The following is an 18,685-nucleotide window of genomic DNA, read 5'->3' on the forward strand; positions in this document are numbered from 1 at the left end:
ATCCAGAGAAAGAAGAACGAAGGAGGAGGCATCACACTTTCTGATTTCAAGCCATATTACAAATCTGTAGTAATCAAAACAGTATGGTACTAGCATAAAAACAGACAAATAGACCAATGGAACAGAATCGATAGCCCAGAAAAAAAAAATATATGATCAACTAGTATTTAACAAGGGAGCCAAGAATACTCAACGGAGAAAAGACAGTCTCTTCAATAAATGGAACTGGGAAAATTGGATATTAACATGTAAAAGACTGAAACTTGATCCCTATTTTACACCACTCACAAAAATTAACCTGAAGTATATTAAAGACTTAAATGTAAGACCTGAACCCATGAAACTCTTAGAAGAAAACATAGGAATAAATCTCCTTGACAAGGGCTTGGTAATGATTTTTTTGCATATAATACCTAAAGCACAAGCAACAAAATCAAAAACAAGTGGAACTACACCAAACTAAAAAGTGTCTGTACAACAAAAGAAACCATCAACAAAGCGAAAAGACAACCTATGGAATGGGAAAAAATATTTGCAAACCATCTATCTGATAAGACATTAACATCCAAAATATACAAAGAACTTATACAACTCAATAGCAAAAAACAAATAATTCAATTAAAAAATGGGCAAAAGACCTGAATAGACGTTTTTCCAAAGAAGATACATGTAAAGCTAACAGGTACATGAAAAAATGCTCAACATCACTAGTCATTAGGGAAATGCAAATTCAAACTACAATGAGATATCACCTCATGCCTGTTAGAATGGTCATCATCAAAGACAAGAGAGAACAAATGCTAGCATGTATATAGAGAAAAGGGGACTCTTATGCACTGTTGGTGAGATTGTAAATTGGTACAACCACTATGTGAAACAGTACGGAGGATCTTCAAAAAATTAAAAATAGAACTACTATATGATCCAGCAATTCCACTTCTGGGAATATATCCAAAGAAAATGAAAACACTAACTTCAAGAGATAATTGCACCCTCGTGTTCATAGCAGCATCATTTACAATAGCCAAGACTTGGAAACAACCTAAATGTCCATCAATAGATGAACATTAAGAACATAAAGAAGTTGCGGTAAATATATATGCAACCGAATATTATTCAGCCATAAAAAATGAGGAAATTCTACTATTTGCAACCACATGGATGGAACTTGAAGGCATTATGCTAAGTGAAATAAGACAGACAGAGAAAGACAAATACTGTGTGATCTCATTTACATGTGGTAGAATCTAATAAAAAAAAAAACTCATAGAAAAAGAAATCAGACTTGTGGTTACCAGAGGCATAGAGTAGGGGTAGGGGGAATTAGAGAAAGGTAGTCAAAAAATACAAACTTCCAGTTATAAGATAAATAAATACTAGGGATGTAATGTACATCATGATGACTGCTATATGATATATAGAAAAGTTAAGTTGTTGAGAGTAAATCCTAAGAGTTCTCACCAGAAGGAGAATTTTTTTTCTTTTTCCTTTTCTTTTTATTGTATCTATGTGAGAAGATGGATGTTACCTGAACCTATTGTGGTAATCATTTCACAATATATCCAAGTCAAACCATCATGCTGTACACCTTAAACTTACACAGTGATGTATGTCAATTATTGGTCAATAAAACTCGAAAAAAAGACATACTAACTTACATTTTTACATAAAGGTGAAATAAACTTCTATCTCTTTTAAGTTGCTGTTATTTTGGGTCTCTGTCACGACAAACACATTTACATACTACAAAGTTAGTGAGCCAGAATTTAAAAGATATTCTATAGTGGAAGTGATAATAATGTTGAGAATGAGACAGTACAGAGTTACTTAATCTTTCTGAATCTAAAATTCTTTAATCTTTAAAATGAAAATAATATTAGTACATACCTCATAGTGTTGAGATAATTAAATGAAATAATGCATATAAAACACCTAACACAGTGTTTGCCACATAGTGGGTGCTCAGTAAATGGTAGTTCCTCTTATTATTGCTGGCATAGAGAAGATTAAATGAGATAATATGTGAAATATGCTTGGCACATTGCAAGTAATAAGTGGTAGATTTGTTTCCGATGTTTTTATTACTACTATTATTATTGTTATTGATGACCATGGGATCCATATTGCATAGGAAGGCAAGTAAAGCCTGAATTATTTTGAGACAAAGGAGGGATCATTGGAACAAAGGTCATGATGAGGGCAAAGATCAGATTCAGGTGTGAGTGAATAGAAGAAATAGAAAACCAAGGAATTAAGGTCAGAGAAAGAAAGAAATTTCCAATGGAACCTGAGTTTACACAAGCCCCACCAGCTATGGGTACGAATGATGCATATTAACAATAATACTTGAACTCTACTGGCTTTTGTTCACATCTACTCATGCATAGCCTCAGTCCCCTGTAAAATGCTACCACCACTTTTTCTCCCAAATATTTCTAGAAGTGTATAGGTTGTGTTTTACATGGTGCTTATGAATACACATGCTCCCTCTCAGCACCGCTGCTATCAGACATTACACTGGGCTGATGCTAGGGATTGTAGTCTCTACTGGGCCTTGTGGTCTCTACTAGGTCAGGCACCACAGCTTCCTCTAGGCATCATCACTGAGAAACCACAGCACTCAGTGCCAAAGCTCTACAGAAGTCTGTTATGATGTGAAGAATGCCTTGCTCCTCTCCAGTGTTATACTTTCAAAAGGAAGAGGCAGTGCTGCTTTTGCCCCAGTCGTCTTGCAGGATGTTTAGTAAAACAGCCTTTTCAGTTTTATTTACATCCCTCCTGCTCACCATATGCCCTGGACATGAGTACTTTAGAGGCCAAGCTAAGAGACAAATCAAAATCAGAACCACTGTATTATACTCAGAATTTTTCTTCCCTCCAAGGACTAAGGATTCATTCTGGGTCAAAGAATCATGCCTGGTTCTCTCCTCCTCTAGGCAGAGTTACCCAAGAGACACTTGGGTTTCTCTGCAAATGCACTTCTGTCAGGCAATCCCACTATTTCATCAAATATGCTCAGACAAAATCTGAATCACAGTTTAATTTAAAAATCTGGTCTATCTCTTCTCTCCTTTGCAGATAGGCTGGGGCCAGCCCTTCAGACATTTAGTTAGGATGGAAGCAGTAGTTGGAGTTGAAAGATGCCTTGGGATGGAAGGGCACAACTGAAACAGTGGGTGATGCCAGGGTCGGAAGGGCAAGCTAAGCCTAAAACCATGCAGGAAATCTGCAGTCCAAATTGCCAGGAAATGAATAAATAAGTGTACCATTTCCAGGACGGGCCAAAGACAGGTTTTAAAGCCAGAGTAAAGACAGAGCCAAGAGTCTGGCAACAGAGAAATGAGAGCAAGTACGGGCTGGTTCATCTCAAACAGGGAGGATCCCGAACAATTGTCTAGCGTCAATTAATGTTCGCTGCTTCCTTTTTGGGGTCCAGTGAGGGAAAGATCAATGGATGTATCAGCTTGGTTTGAAGAGCCAGAAGTGAGACTGGCACTCTCATTCCCCTGAACATCTTTCCTGGATGAATTAAGGCTAAGGTCGCCTGTATTCACTTGGTGGGTATCCCTGATATATTCTGTGGCATTAAAAACAATTATACAACTTTATTAGTATTTTTTTAAATATAGAGAGATAAAAGAAGAAAACAAAACAAAATAAAATAAAATAAAACGGTCCATAGTCTCCCTGCCAAGCTAAATCCATTGACAATTTTTTAAAGGAACATGTGAATAAACAGTACAGAAGGATTTTAAACAGTACAGAAGGATATGAAATAAAAAGTTAAGACTATCTGCCCACTCCCTCAATCCTTCTCACCAAAGGTAACAATTGGTAACAGTTTCTTATAATTCTTTCCCCCTCAAAATTATATATATAAATATTGCTTAGAATTGCTTTCCTTATTCTGAATTATAAATAAATTCACTCATGATTTCTCTTGGAACTTTTATTTATTTTTTTAATGTTTAAGTATTTGATTCATCTGGAGATTCTTTCAGTGTTAAGAATGAGGTAGAGAATCAGTTCAATTTTCCCCAAATAGTTATCACAATACCATTTCTTTCCTTTCCCCACAGAATAAAAATGCAACTCTATCATAAATTAAATTGCCATATACATTGGGTTTTTTTCTAGTCTTCTCTATTCTGTTCCATTGATCTATTTCTTCTCCAGTATCAAGCGATTTTAATTATTATGACTTAATAATATGCTTTAATATTTGGTAGGATTTGCTCTCCCTCATGACTCTTTTCTCATTTTTTTTCCAATTATTTTCCCGTTTATTTTTCCAGATAAAATTATTGATCTGTCATGTTCTAGAAATATCTTGTTGATATTTTAGTTGGGATTATATTTAATTTTAGAGATTAATTTAGGTAGATTTATTTAGGGGATTTTATTGCTTTTTTTCCAGCTTTATTGAGTTATATTTGACATACGACATTGTGTAAGTTTAAGGTGCACAAAGTGTTGATTTGATACACTTATATATTGCAAAATGATTTAGGAATTTAAGATTCAAGATCAACGTGGTTCTGAGCAATAAATTTCAGGTTGTGTCCAAGGTAACGACTTATTAAAATTAAGTGAAGATGACAAGGTTGGAGTCATGCAGTTAAAAGAAGTTAAATCTGAGTTAAAGTTTTGGATAAGCTACCGTCAATGTGTCCCTGATGTCCATGATGATGACAATAATGGGAACAGAGAGAAAGACTGTGAATCAAGTGCCACAGTCTCCAGGGAATGGGGGAGAGGGATCAGGGGTTTGATAAAGGAACAGAAACAAGGTGGGGTAAGGTACTATAGCTAGATGGCAAGAGTTTCAAAAGTGGAAAGGCTTTTGCAGAAATGTGGAAGAATAGTCGTCTACAAGTGGCAACAGGGAGAATGCTAACCGTGTCTCACAGCCATGTGATATGTGTACTATAAGAGAATAAGCAGCTTTAGCCAAGAGAGTTGAAGTGAAAGTGATGTCCTCTGGGAACAGCCAAGGTTCAGTCAAGACCAGGAGGCAGAGAGGCAGTTTTTAGAAGAGGAAGAGAAGACAGGGGAGTTTAGTTATAATGAAAAGAGGATTTCAGAGCACAATAGAAACACAAGGAGGGAGGGCAGCAGTGGGAGGATGAGTCACAGGAGAAGAAGGAGAAAAGAGAATGGGTAGAAGAGAAATGCCTTTAGAGGATTTGCATCTGGATCAGTGGTCCAGTAGTACAGCTAAAAGGTATTTTGGATTAACTAACTTCAAGACCCCGGACAAGTATAATCTGAAATCCATTTGTTATCAGAGGAATGATGAGTCTAGTTGGCTGTGACTTGGGCATGAGTCTTTCCCTCAGAGGCTAAAACAAAAGTTTGAGAACAATTGTTTTGGTACCCCCAAAAGATTTGAAGTGAGTCCAGCTCAGGTGGTTAGGAATGAGTACTTACTAGCTCAGAGAAACATCGTCACAAAGAGGACTTTGTTTTACAGTAAACTCTCTTGCTGCCTACACCTCCCATTTATAATGCTGAAATATTATTTCACAATCATCTTCACAGAACTGAATCACTTATGTCTGCTTTCCTTCCAAATTTTCATCTTTGCTCTAAAATTTACTTGACCATAGTCTTCTTTACCGTCCATGTAGCAGTTTCCAGCTTATGCCTAAACTCTCTCTCCCCTTTAATTTGGCAAGTTTAGAGCAATGGCAGGGCTGTTTATTTAGGTATATACCACACTTCATTAGTCTAATATACCACTGGGTGTAAGGCACACCATTATTTTAGGTACCACTAAGAAAGAAAAAAAAATGCTGCCAATTAAGCTATGATACAATGCTTTCTTATCACTTAGAATTTGCATTTTACACTTATTTTAAGAACTCTTTTAGAATCATTTAGATAGATTTTTATTATATATCACTCTTTTGCATACATAAGAGTGAAAATATAAGCAAAACACATAAGTAAGGAATTCCTAAAACTGCTTCACATTCACAGTCTAGGTTTTTTTTCAGTCATATTTTGACTCAGAGTTGTTGCTGTCCATGTATTTTCTCACAGAATCATTCTCTATGTCATTGAGAGCATTGATGACGAATCATTTAAAAACAACAACAAAAAAAGAAGACAGAGAGGTCCATTTCTGTCGCAGGTTTTCTTCCAACCCAGTGACACTCATTTTGCAAGTCTTGATGCTGGCAGTTACTCCTCCAGTGATACATATTTGCTTCACTAATATAAAATTTACACCCCACTGTTTCATTTTCATACCTTTCTGCTTACACAATAATGTTTTGTTCTGATGCTTAATCACAGTGTAATCTTTTTGAAGATATTTTAAATGGCAATTAATTCAACACACCTAGTACCAACAATGCATATAACTCAATTGAAGTGTTGATATGACGAACAGCTATGACCAGGTTTCCACATGTATACCAATGACAACTAAATCACAATAGCTACCTGGCCAACATTGGCTGTTAAGACACATTTGTTGAAAGAAAATCCTAATGTCAGAGATACATAACTTGTTGAAAGTAAATCCTAATTTCAGAGATTTGTCACAGAGAAAATGTGACAAATAAGGTGTCTTAGAACTGATGAAATAAGGTATTTACATGAGAATTGATCATAAGAGGAGAGAACTGATCCTAAGAGGAGAGACCATTAAGATTTGCTAAGTTGACCCAAGGCAATGAAGTAAGATCAGAGGAAATCAGTGGCTTAGACTACTATGATGACTGTCACTCCAAATATCCTCTGAACCAGTAACCTTAGAGTCCTCCTGAATCCCAGGGTAAGGGAACTACTCTCAGTGCAAATATTAGTGGGCACCAATCTATTTGATGAGAGTAATAGCACTGTCATTGGTGGTGACAAGAAACATTACCACAGCAGGCCTGAGGAGAGGCATTTCATTAATTAGCTACCCCCAATCCATTCCCAACCTGCTTCCTGTTATAGGAGTTAGAAAGCCAAAAACTCAATTTCCCATACTCACTTGCAGATAGGAGCGACAATGTGGCTCAGTTCTGGTAGTGACACATAAATCAGAAGTCTGCTGGCACTGACCCTTTCCTCTTCCTTCCTTCCCTCTGCCTTGAATGTAAACATGATGTCTAGAGCTTCAGCAGCCATCTTATGACAATAAGGCAACAAGCACAAAGATGAAAGTCAACATAGTAAGATTAGCAGGTCAGAAAAAAATAGAACTTTCTTGAGTCCAGATGGCTCAGGAACTAAAGCAACAACCTATCTCTAGACTTGTTTTTATGTGGAAAAAAATAAGCCATTATTTGCTTAAGCCCCAGTTGGTTGGTTTGTAACTTGCCTCCAAACATATTCTTAATTAATATAGAGGCTAATGGCAGCTGTCACTGAGTGGCCAAAAGTTCTAGTTTGTGGAGCATGTGATATACTACCCACTCTCCCCACCTCTCATCCTCTACAGATACAGAGTATCTAGGGAGAAAATGACAGTCTGGAGTTCCTGAAGAATGGCCATGGATATTCATTAGTGATTCTCTAAGGAAATTTGGAAAGGCATTATGTTAATCTGTGTCATTCGAAGACATGAACAGGTCTATATAATGAAATAAGGTTAAGTATGCACTATGGACTATGGTTAAGTATGGACTATGTTTGCAAACAATAAAAGTATTTGCAATTATATCGTATTTTTTTCTGAAATGGGGCCCTGAAAATATCCTCCAAATTCTTTCACAATATACAATACCTATGACTTACCTAATGTTTCAATTTTCAACTCTTCAGAGATAATTTATTGTTTCAGGAATATGTTAATTACATGGTGCACAGATTTGCATTTACAATTCAACAAGCATGCCAGCAATCTTATTATCCAACTACCTTTGAAAATGTAGCTTGTAACATGCCTTGGAAACTGAGGAGCCCTGCTGAGCTGGGACCATTTCTCCCAACTATTACCTACAGGGACAAGAGAATGAATTTAATGACATTCTGTAATATGCCACTATCAACGAAAATAAAAGATCCTGTTTCTCTAGATAAAATTCTAGCTTGAAACAGGCTAAAATTAGCAGACTGATATTCCATTGTAGACCACAAGGCAGATTTAGTTTCAAAGTATCTTTCATATAAATTACATTGAGCAATATTAGGTTTCAAAGATATAAAAGACTAGAGATTCTATGGTTTTAATCCATTCTATAGCACACAAATGTCAAACATCTAAAAGATGAGATAAGAAGAGAGAAGTCAAGATGGTGGCACAGGCGGAGAAGCAAAAACTAAAGGAGGTTATCACCAAGAAACCAGTCCTACAAGAAATGCTAAAGGGGCTTATTTAAGGGGGAAAGAGAAGACCATTAATAGGAAAAAATTATCTATTTCCATGATAAGAGGGTAATGGATACAAATGCACAAAAAGGAGGTTAGATATGATATCAAAAAAGTAAAATGTGGGAGGAGGAGAGTAAAAGAACAGAGCTTTTATAAAGAGACCAAATTAAAGAGACCATCAACTTAATACAGATTCATATATATGTAGGTTATTATATAGGAAGCTCATGGTAATCATAAACCAGAAACCTATAATAAATACACAAAAAACTAAGAGAAAGGAACCCAAACGTAGTACTAAAGAAAGCCATAAAACCACAAGGGAAGAGAGCAAGAGAAGAAGAAAGGGACAGAGAAGAACTGCTAAAACACCCAGAAAAAGTAAAAAAAATGGCAGTAAGTACATACGTATCAATAACTACTTTAAATGTCAATGAGCTAAATGCTCCAATCAAAAAGTATAGGGAAGCTGATTGGATAAGAAAACAAGGCCCACATATATGATGCGTACAAGAGACACACTTCAGACCTAAAGACAATCACAAACTGAAAGTGAAGGGATGGAAAAAAGTACTCCATGCAAATGGCAAGGAGAAGAAAGCTGAGGTAGCAATACATATTTCAGACAAAATAGACATTAAAACAAAAATTGTAACAAGAGACAAAGAAAGGCGCTACATAATGATCAAGGGAACAATCCAATAAGAGGATGTAACACTTGTAAATATCTATGCACCCAACATAGGAGCATCTAAATATATAAAGCAACTATTAGCAGACATAAAAGGAGAAACAGTAGCACAATAATAATAGGGAACTTTAACACTTCACATACAGCAACAGATAGATCATCCAAACAGAAGATCAATAAGGAAACAATGGCCGTAAACAACACACTAGACCAGATGGACTTAGTAGATATACACAGAACATTCCATCCCAAAACCGAAGAATACACATTCTTTTCAAATGCACATGAAACATTCTCCAGGATAGATCACATATTAGGCCACAAAACATGTCTCCATAAATTTAAGAAGATTGAAATAATACCAAGCATCTTTTCTGACCACAATGGTGTGAAGCTAGAAATCAAGTATAGGAAGAAAATCAGAAAAGCCACAAATGTGTGGAGATTAAACAAAATGCTACTGAACAATGATTGGGTCAATGAAGAAATCAAAGGAGAAATCAAAAAATACCTGGAGACAAGTGAAAATGAAAATACAACATGCCAGAATTTATGGGCTACAGCAAAAGTGGTTCCAAGAGGGAAGTTTATAGCAATACAGTCCTACCTCAACCAACAAGAAAAATCTCAAATAAACAATCTAACAGTGCACCTAAAGGAACTGCAAAGAGAAGAATAAACAAAGTCCAAAATCAGTAGAAGGAGGGAAATAATAAAAATCAGAGCAGAAATAAATGAAATAGAGCCTAAAAAAAATAGAAAAAATCATTGAAACCAAGAGTTGGTTCTTTAAAAAGGTAAACAAAATTGACAAACCTTTAGCTAGACTCACCAAGAAAAAGAGAGAGAAGGCACAAATAAATCAAATCAGAAATGAAAGAGGAGAAATTACAATGGACACCTCAGAAATACAAAAGTTTATAAGAGAATAGTACAAAAAGCTATATGCCAACAAACTGGATAATCTAGAAGAAATGAATAAATTCTTAGAATCATACAAGCTTTCAAAGCTGAATCAAGAAGAAGTAGAGAATTAAAATAGACCAATCACCAGTAAGGAGATTGAAACAGTTGTCGAAAACCTCCCGAAAAATAAAAGCCCAGGACCAGATGGCTTCCCTGGTGGATTCTACCAAACATTCAAAGAACATTTAATACCTATCCTTATAAAGTCTTCCAAAAAATTGAAGAGGAGAAGAAGCTTCCTAACTCCTTCTATGAAGCTAACATTACCCTGATACCAAAACTAGATAAGGACAACACAAAAAAAGAAAATTACTGGCCAATATCAGTCATGAACATCGACGTAAAAATCCTCAACAAAATACTAGCAAATCGAATACAATACATTAAAAAGATCATACACCATGATGAAGTGGTGTTTATTACAGGTTTACAGCGATGCAGGGATGGTTCAACATCTGCAAAGCAATCAAAGTGATACACCACAGTAACAAAATGAAGAATAAAAATCACATGATCATCTCCAAGGATGCAGAGAAAGCATTTGACAAGATATAGCATCCATTTATGATAAAAACTTGGAATAAAATAGGTATAGAAGGAAAGTTCCTCAACATAATAAAGGCCATATATGACAAACTCACAGCTAATATCATCCTCAATAGTGAAAAACTGAAAGCTATCCCTCTAAGAACAGGAACCAGACAAGGATGCCCACTTGCACCAGTCCTATTTAACATAGTATTGGAAGTCCTAGCCAGAGCAATCAGGCAAGACAATGGATCCAAATTGGAAAGGAAGAAGTGAAACTGTCACTATTTGCAGATGACAAGATTTTATATGTAGAAAACCCTAAAGAATCCAGCAAAAAAAGATTAGAAATAATAAATGAATATGGTAAAGTTGCAGGATACCAAATCAACACACAAAAATCAGTTGTGTTTCTATACACTAACAACGAAGTAGCAGAAAGAGAAATTAAGAATACAATCTCATTTACATTTGTAACAAAAAGAATAAAATACCTCAGAATAAACTTTACCAAAGAGGTGAAAGAGCTGTACACTGAAAAGTGTAAAACATTGTAAAGAAAGAAATTGAAGACACAAAGAAGTGGAAAGATATTCCATGCACTTGGATTTGGAAGAATTAACATGGTTAAAATGTCCATTCTTCCTAAAGCAATGTACAGATTCAATGCAATCCCTATCAAACTTCCAACAACATTTTTCACAGAAATAAAGCAAAGAATCCTAAAATTTACATGGAACAACAAAAGACCCCGAATATCCAAAGGAAATCTGAGAAAAGGGAACAAAGATGGAGAGTTCACACTCCCTGATTTCAAAATATACTACAAAGCTATAGCAACCAAAACAGTATGGTACTGGCACAAAAACAGACACACAGATCAATGGAACAGCACAAAGAGCACAGAAATAAACCCACACATCTATGGACAGCTGATTTTCGACAAGTGAGCCAAGAATATACAATGGAGAATAAATGGTGTTGGGAAAACTGGACAGCCACATGCAAAAAAATGAAAGTAGACCATTATCTTACACCATACACAAAAATTAACTCAAAATGGATTAAAGACTTGAATGTAAGACATGAAACTGTGAAACTTCTAGAAGAAAACATAGGCAGAATGCTCTTCAACATCGGTCTTAGCAGCATATTTTCAAGTACCATGTCTGACCGGACAAGGGAAACAATAGAAAAAATAAACAAATGGGACTACATCAAACTAAAAATCTTCTGCATAGCAAAGGAAACCATCAACAAAATGAAAAGACAACCAAACAATTGGGAGAATATATTTGCGCACCATATATCTGATAAGGAGTTAATATCCAAAATGTATAAAGAACTCATACATCTCAACTTAAAAAAGCTAACAACTCAATTAAAAAATGGGCAAAAGACCTGAACAGACATTTCTCCAAAGAAGATATACAGATGGCCAACAGGCACATGAAAAGATGTTCAATATCATTAAATATCAGGAAAATGCAAATCCAAACTACAATGAGCTATCACCTCACTCCCGTCAGAATGGCTATAATTAACAAGACAGGAAACAACAAGTGTTGGAGATTGTATGGAGAGAAGGGAACCCTCATACACTGCTGGTGGGAGTGCAAACTGGTGCAGCCACTATGAAAAACAGTATGGAGATTCCTCAAAAAATTAAGAATAGAACTACCATATGATGCAGCTATACCACTGCTGGGTGTTTATCCAAAGAACATGAAAATACATGTGCATAAAGATACACGCACCCCTGTGTTCATTGCAGCATTATTCATAATAGCCAAGACTTGGAAGGAACCTAAGTGCCCATCAAGGGACGAATGGATAAAGAAGATGTGGTATATATACACAATGGAATACTACTCATCCATAAGAAATGATGAAATCCGGCCATTTGTGACAACATGGATGGACACTGAGGGTATTATGCTAAGTGAAATAAGTCAGAGGGAGAAGGTCAAATACCATATGATCTCACTCATAAGTAGAAGATAAAAACAACAACTAACAAACACATAGAGACTGAGATTGGATTGGTGGTTACCAGGGGGGACCGTGGAGGGAGGAGGGCGAAAGTGATGATTAGGCACATGTGTGTGGTGATGGATTGTAATTAGTATTTGGGTGGTGAACATGATGTAATCCATGCAGAAATAGAAGTAAAATGATGTATACCTGAAATTTATACAATGTTATAAACCAACGTTACTGCAAGACAAAATAAATAAAAAATAGAGTAAAAATAAATGGTGAGATAAAACAGAAATACAGGAGAGAAGTTTAAAATTACAAAGAAACAGACAGCTCTAGAGTTCCTGATGTATAAACATCACTATCATCATTCTTTATTTAATATGGAGCTTAGATGAATCCAGTCTTGACAGTATAACAGGTGGCCAAATACATTACAATAATCTTTTGTTTGTATAGAAATATCCGTATAGTTTGACATGTGTATAGAAGTATCTCGTTCTGAAATGATATTCAAGCAAGATGAATCACCAATAGAAGATGTCTAATGTATAAGAAATGAGCTCATTCTCTGATAGAACTAGTTTTTGTCTGATAGTCCTAAATTTCTAGTTCTACTTTTCTCCTCTGCCATTGTCTGGTATGTCTTTATGTAGTATTTCTCTTAGTAGTTTTGGATATTTATATCTCTCTATTTCTACCCAAACCAACAAATAAGTGGCTTTGATCAAAAAATAATCTGTATATAACAGAAAGGAGATGATATTTGTGGACTACATAAAGTGTCTCCAAATCATTCAGGGGTTTTTCTCCAAGGGGTACAGTACGAAATAAATACATAATAGGTCAGAGAGATGCGACTGTGTTTTAAAGTTAGCCTTGGTTATAGAGTGAGTGATAATATTACTATACCTAAGGAAAGGATTTGTTAATCAAAGAAGAAATTGGTCCACAACGGAACCCTAAAATTATCAGAAGTGGGTTACATTTTTTAAATTTTATTGAGCACCTTAAAGGTGATTTATACACAGAATCTATTTCTGAGGAGCTTATTTTAGTAGGGAATGCAAGAAAAATAAAAAACAAAAAAAGAGAGCGAGAGAGAATGTCAATGCGGTGGTTTAAGTGTTATGACCAGTATAAGCCCACGTTCTGTGGGAGCACAGAGGAAGAGCACCTAACCCCGCCTAGGACATGGCAGGGGAGGATTCTTGAAGGACGTGACAGACGAGACATGGGCACTGGATTTTAAAGGAAGAGTTAGAATCATCCAGGTGATTGAATGGAAGGGGTGGGGATAGGTGCAGATGGAAGGTTTCTTGGCAGAGAGTTGAGAAACACTGTGGTATGGGCATTGGAGTACACTTGTGTCAGTGCTACTGGAGCAAAAGGAGGGAGGATGGAGAGACAAGTGGAGGCTGGATCATGAAGGCCCTGGAGGCCAAGTTATGAAGCTTGAACTTTATCCTTTGGCAATTTCTCACATTGGGGTTTTCTAAGATGTGTTAACAGGCATGCCAAGGCACAGGACAAACATGGTGCATTTTTATGAGGCATCAAATTTAACTTGATGGTATATAAGTTGAGACATTATTTCTATATTAAAATAAACATATTTTCATTTAGAGATCAAAATTGCCGGTAAACAAGTTTAAGATAAAACACAACTTCAAAAATTTTTCAAACTTGTAGTCCTTGTCACCACCCTCCACCCTTACTCCCTTTCAGGGTTTTTTGTCTTGCATGATACTTGAGAAGAAAAGTTTTAGAATCACAGTTCTAAACTATGGGCAGCCATTGAAGGATTTTAAGCAGAGGAATGACAAGGTGTGATTTGTGTTTTAGGTTACCATGGCAGTTGTGTGAAGGATGAATTTGGCGGGGAGAGTGGAGCAAGGCAGGACAAAAGCTTAGGAAGCTATTACAACAATGCTGATAAGGAGTTAAACTAGGGCCATGGTGGATGGAGAGAAGGGTACAGAGACCAGAAAGATTTGATAGGTAAAATTGGGAGCATTTAATGACTAAATATGGGAGGTTAGGAAGAGGGAAAAATCTAGAAAATGCTCCAGTTTCTGCCTTGAATATCTAGATAGACAGAGTATATAGATAGAGGATCTGGCTTTAAGGAAGAGATAATCACTTCATGTTGGACGGATTGAGTGTGAGGTGCCTGGTGAGACATCTAGGACAGAAATTAATCTGAGACAAATGCGTTACAAGATATGGAGACATTGATCGCCTCAGCCCTCAGCATGGCTGGGCTTTACCAGGGGCAGCTGGAGTCCTCAGCTGGTCAGGCTGCATACCTCAGGCTTTACACTGCCTCATGCATTAACCTTAACGTGTTGTATAATTATTTCCATTTTCTATGTGTGCCATGTCATAAAAGAATTTGGGAAGCATCAGTCTAGGTGATGGTGCCCAGCTGGCCGCTGAATATATAAGTGAAACTTCGAAGAGCTATCAGGGGTGGAGAGATAGATTTAGGTTTCATCCACACACAGATGCTAGTTAAAACCAGAGAAGTTGATAAGGTAAAGAGATGCACAAGAAAGAGTCTATAAATGACTAGTCAAAGAGGTCCAATGCAGTGAATTCAGGGTATTTCTGTTGTGCAAGGGTACATTAAGTAACAAAAATAATAATAATAGCTAACAGTTTTGAGCATTTAATATCTGCCAGGCATTGTTCTGAGCACTTTGCATTTATTAATTAATTTAATCCTAAGGGCCATCCCATGATGTAGTAAGCATTATTGTTATCCCCATTTTACAGAGGAGGGAACTGAGGTATTGAGAAGTTAAGGAGCTCACCCAAAGTCCCATAACTAGGAAGCAGAAGAGCCAGAGACGGATGTCATTAACTAGTCAAATCATGCAGCTCACTCCACTTGTTCTGTATCTCTGCTCAACGAGAAGCTTCTGATTACGTTTTGACTTCCAGTATAAGCTACTGGGGGAGAATGGACTGATCAGAGAATGAATGATTATGATCCCTTTGACAATTATAACTATCATAAAATAATGAGCCAATGTTCTGGTTTAGATGCCAGTCTTTGGTGAAGTTGGTGAGTGTAAGTCAACTCTTTGGAGACTAAACAGCTTTAGAATACAGACAGGATTGAACATTTAGCCTTAAAAAGTTGGTTGCCAGACCCTAGTCTCTGATAAGTATCAGTACAAATGCTACCCATTGAGGTCTCTAGGCAGCCAAAAAACTCCTGGTAAGGCCTGACATAATTTTCTTTTGCATTTCAAACTATAGAAGCAGGAAAAAGGAAAAAGAAGGCAAACTAAATGAAAGAGATGTGGGTGTAGCTTTCCATATGTGGAACCCAATGAATGCAGTGATCCTGCTCACCAGGATCTACACAAGGTGAGGAGGAACCCAGGCTTCGGCTCAGTAAATAGAGCAAATTGTTTGCGCAGGTTAATACTAGAAATACCGCATCTAGAGCCAACTACGTGTTGACAAATAGCAAACCCAGTATGTTTACACATGTAGTTTGCATTTGCTTTTTTACATCTGTCAGTCAGGTCCTCAGTCAGATTGGAAGCCAGGAGCCCCAGTCAAAGAAAGGTAAACCACAAATGGATTGAAACTCAGACAAAATGTCATTGTTAATTGGTGAGTTGGGTAGCTCAGAATTGTTTTTCCTTTCATCTGAGAATGAAGAGGATATCTTTCTCTTGGCAATGCTGCAAAACTCTATGCTGTCTCTATTACACTTGCTTAAGTAAACATACTTTCAAGTAATCAAGAATGAAGGACAAGAGCACTAAGGAAAAAGGTCAAAAATTATAAAGAAAAATAAAGAAATGTTAGATGGGATTTTGTATCTTATGCATAAATGTCATCTGCTGGGCAAATTACTTAAACTCTCTAAACCTCAGTTCCCCCATCTATAAAATTTAGATAATGATAGTGACTTCACAAGATGGAGATTAAATGAAGTAATTTGTGTACATAAGTGTTCAGCACACTGTGCCTGACACATGTTGGACAATCAATAAAAGATGAATATCATACACTCTGTGCAGGTCTGCCCACACACAATGTGATTAGAGTTTTCCTTTGAAAATGTAATTCATCTCACTGTTAACCACATACAGTGTTGACTTCTTAGAAGTATTTAGAACAGTTTTCAGGGTGTATTTAATCTCAGTATTTCCTTTAAAATGCTCTGCAGCCATTGCCTGGTAAATCTCACACTGGTGACCTTGTCACATCAGTGCCCGTTGTTTACACAGGTTTTAGTTGGTGACATGATCCCATCTTAAAACTACTCCTATGCAATGAAAAGTTACTTTTTTGTTGTTGTTATTCAACTTTCAATTCCCTTTGAATCCAGACCTGCCTTATACTGCCATCTCCTGGAAGTGTCTGGTCTTGAACAATGTCTCAATTTATTTAGTGATGTTTTGCTGGTCAGTGGCTTGCTATCAGAGATGAGTGTCTACGTGTTGGTTTTGATCTCCCCAGCGTCTCTTCTTTTAGATTACACTCTTAGTAATCACTGGGCAATAAGCATGCAGATTTTCTAGAGTGCCTCATGACTTGATCCTTGGGCAGTGGAATCAACAGAGGCATTGCAAATGAAAATGGCCAATAAAGATTGAGCTTTTTTTTTTCTATAGCAATTTCAGCTGGCTATAAGGCTTAGTGAGATAAACATAATTTTATAAATTATCAAACTTAATGCAGCTAAAATCTGCTAGATAATTTCCTTAGAGGATCATTGGGGAAAAAAACTCAATGAAAATGGGAAACTAAATATTCATTCCACTGGGACTTGTCTTCAGGTGATGACCCCTAGCAGTGTGGCAAAGTAAAAGAATAACAAGACTAAGAGTCAGGAGACTGAGATTCTAGGTTTTATCTTATTAGCTGTGTAGCCCTGTACAAGCCAATTCCTCTTTCTGGGCCTCAGTTTTCACTTATTGTAAAATACGGGAGTGGAACTAGGTGATCTATAAGTTCATCACAAGGATCTCACATTCTGTGGTTTTATGAAAGTTCAAGACGACATTGCGACAAATCATATCCAGTGTAAGTAGACTGTTGAATAAAAATTGTGTTGCGGAGTGTTAATGAGATGGGGGAAGTGACACATCTAGGTTTGCCCATAACTGCTATGGAAAGAAAAGATATTGGTAATAATGGGTATATGTAAGAAATTTGACTGTGATTATGTCTTATGTCAAATACAAGTTTTTTGGTTCTCTTTAGATGTTACTATCCTTTTGTTGCATTCTAGTATCAGGAAATGCAATGCTGCTATCTGAACACAGGTCAGCTTATACATTAATAGCCAACTAGGAGGCAAGATTCAGGAGTCAAGATCTAAGAGACCTGTGGGTTGAAACACCTTTGGGCCCTGATAGAACATGCTTACTAACACGGACATGAAGTCTTTATTGGTAACTAAGACCTTAATTTGAGATCATTTATGGTTTCCCTAACAGAGCAGGGTTCTAATGAAATTGAGACACTGGACTATGAAGTCCGAGAGCTAGCAGAAAGACAAGAGCGGTTTAAGGTACACTGCCATGGAGGAAAAAAAAATTACTACAATCAGCTAGTTGCAGAGGTTAGAGGAGTCAAGATTGTGAGTATAAACAATTATCATTTCATGAAACTTGAGTGTGAATGTAAAGAGAGAGAATCTAGACTGCCAGGAACAACTGAGAATGACCTTTTTTTCAAAGTCATCGTGCCCTAAGACCTTTACAGCCATTCAACCCCACAACGTAACATGGACTGGAGACCAGTAAATCTGTGTAAGACTATCTAGCCGAGATCCAGAGCCACCAGAGGGCAGCACTGAGAAGACGTGTGCTCCCCGTTAATGGGCTGCTCTGTGTCCAAGCCAGCTTTGCAGCTGAGTGCATCCGCTAGTGCACAGCCTCTGCAGTTGGACACTGCACCTCATTCAAAGAATTGAACCCAGTTCACGGGGACTTTTGATGGACCCGTGTATTAGTTTTCTAGGGCTACCATAATAAAGTATCACAAACCGGGTGGCTTAAAAGAACAGAAATTTATTTTTTCACAATTCTAGAATCTAGAAGTCCAAAATCAAGGTGTCAGCAGTCATGCTTCCTCTGAGACTCTAGGTAGAATTCTTTCTTGCCTCTTCCTAGCTTCTGGTGGTGGCATTAATCCTTTAAGTTCCTTGGCTTGCAGCTGCATTACTCCAATCTCTAC

Source organism: Ceratotherium simum, chromosome X, assembly GCF_057802395.1.
Source record: "Ceratotherium simum simum isolate JZ-2026a chromosome X, ASM5780239v1, whole genome shotgun sequence".
Classification (NCBI taxonomy): Eukaryota; Metazoa; Chordata; class Mammalia; order Perissodactyla; family Rhinocerotidae; genus Ceratotherium; species Ceratotherium simum.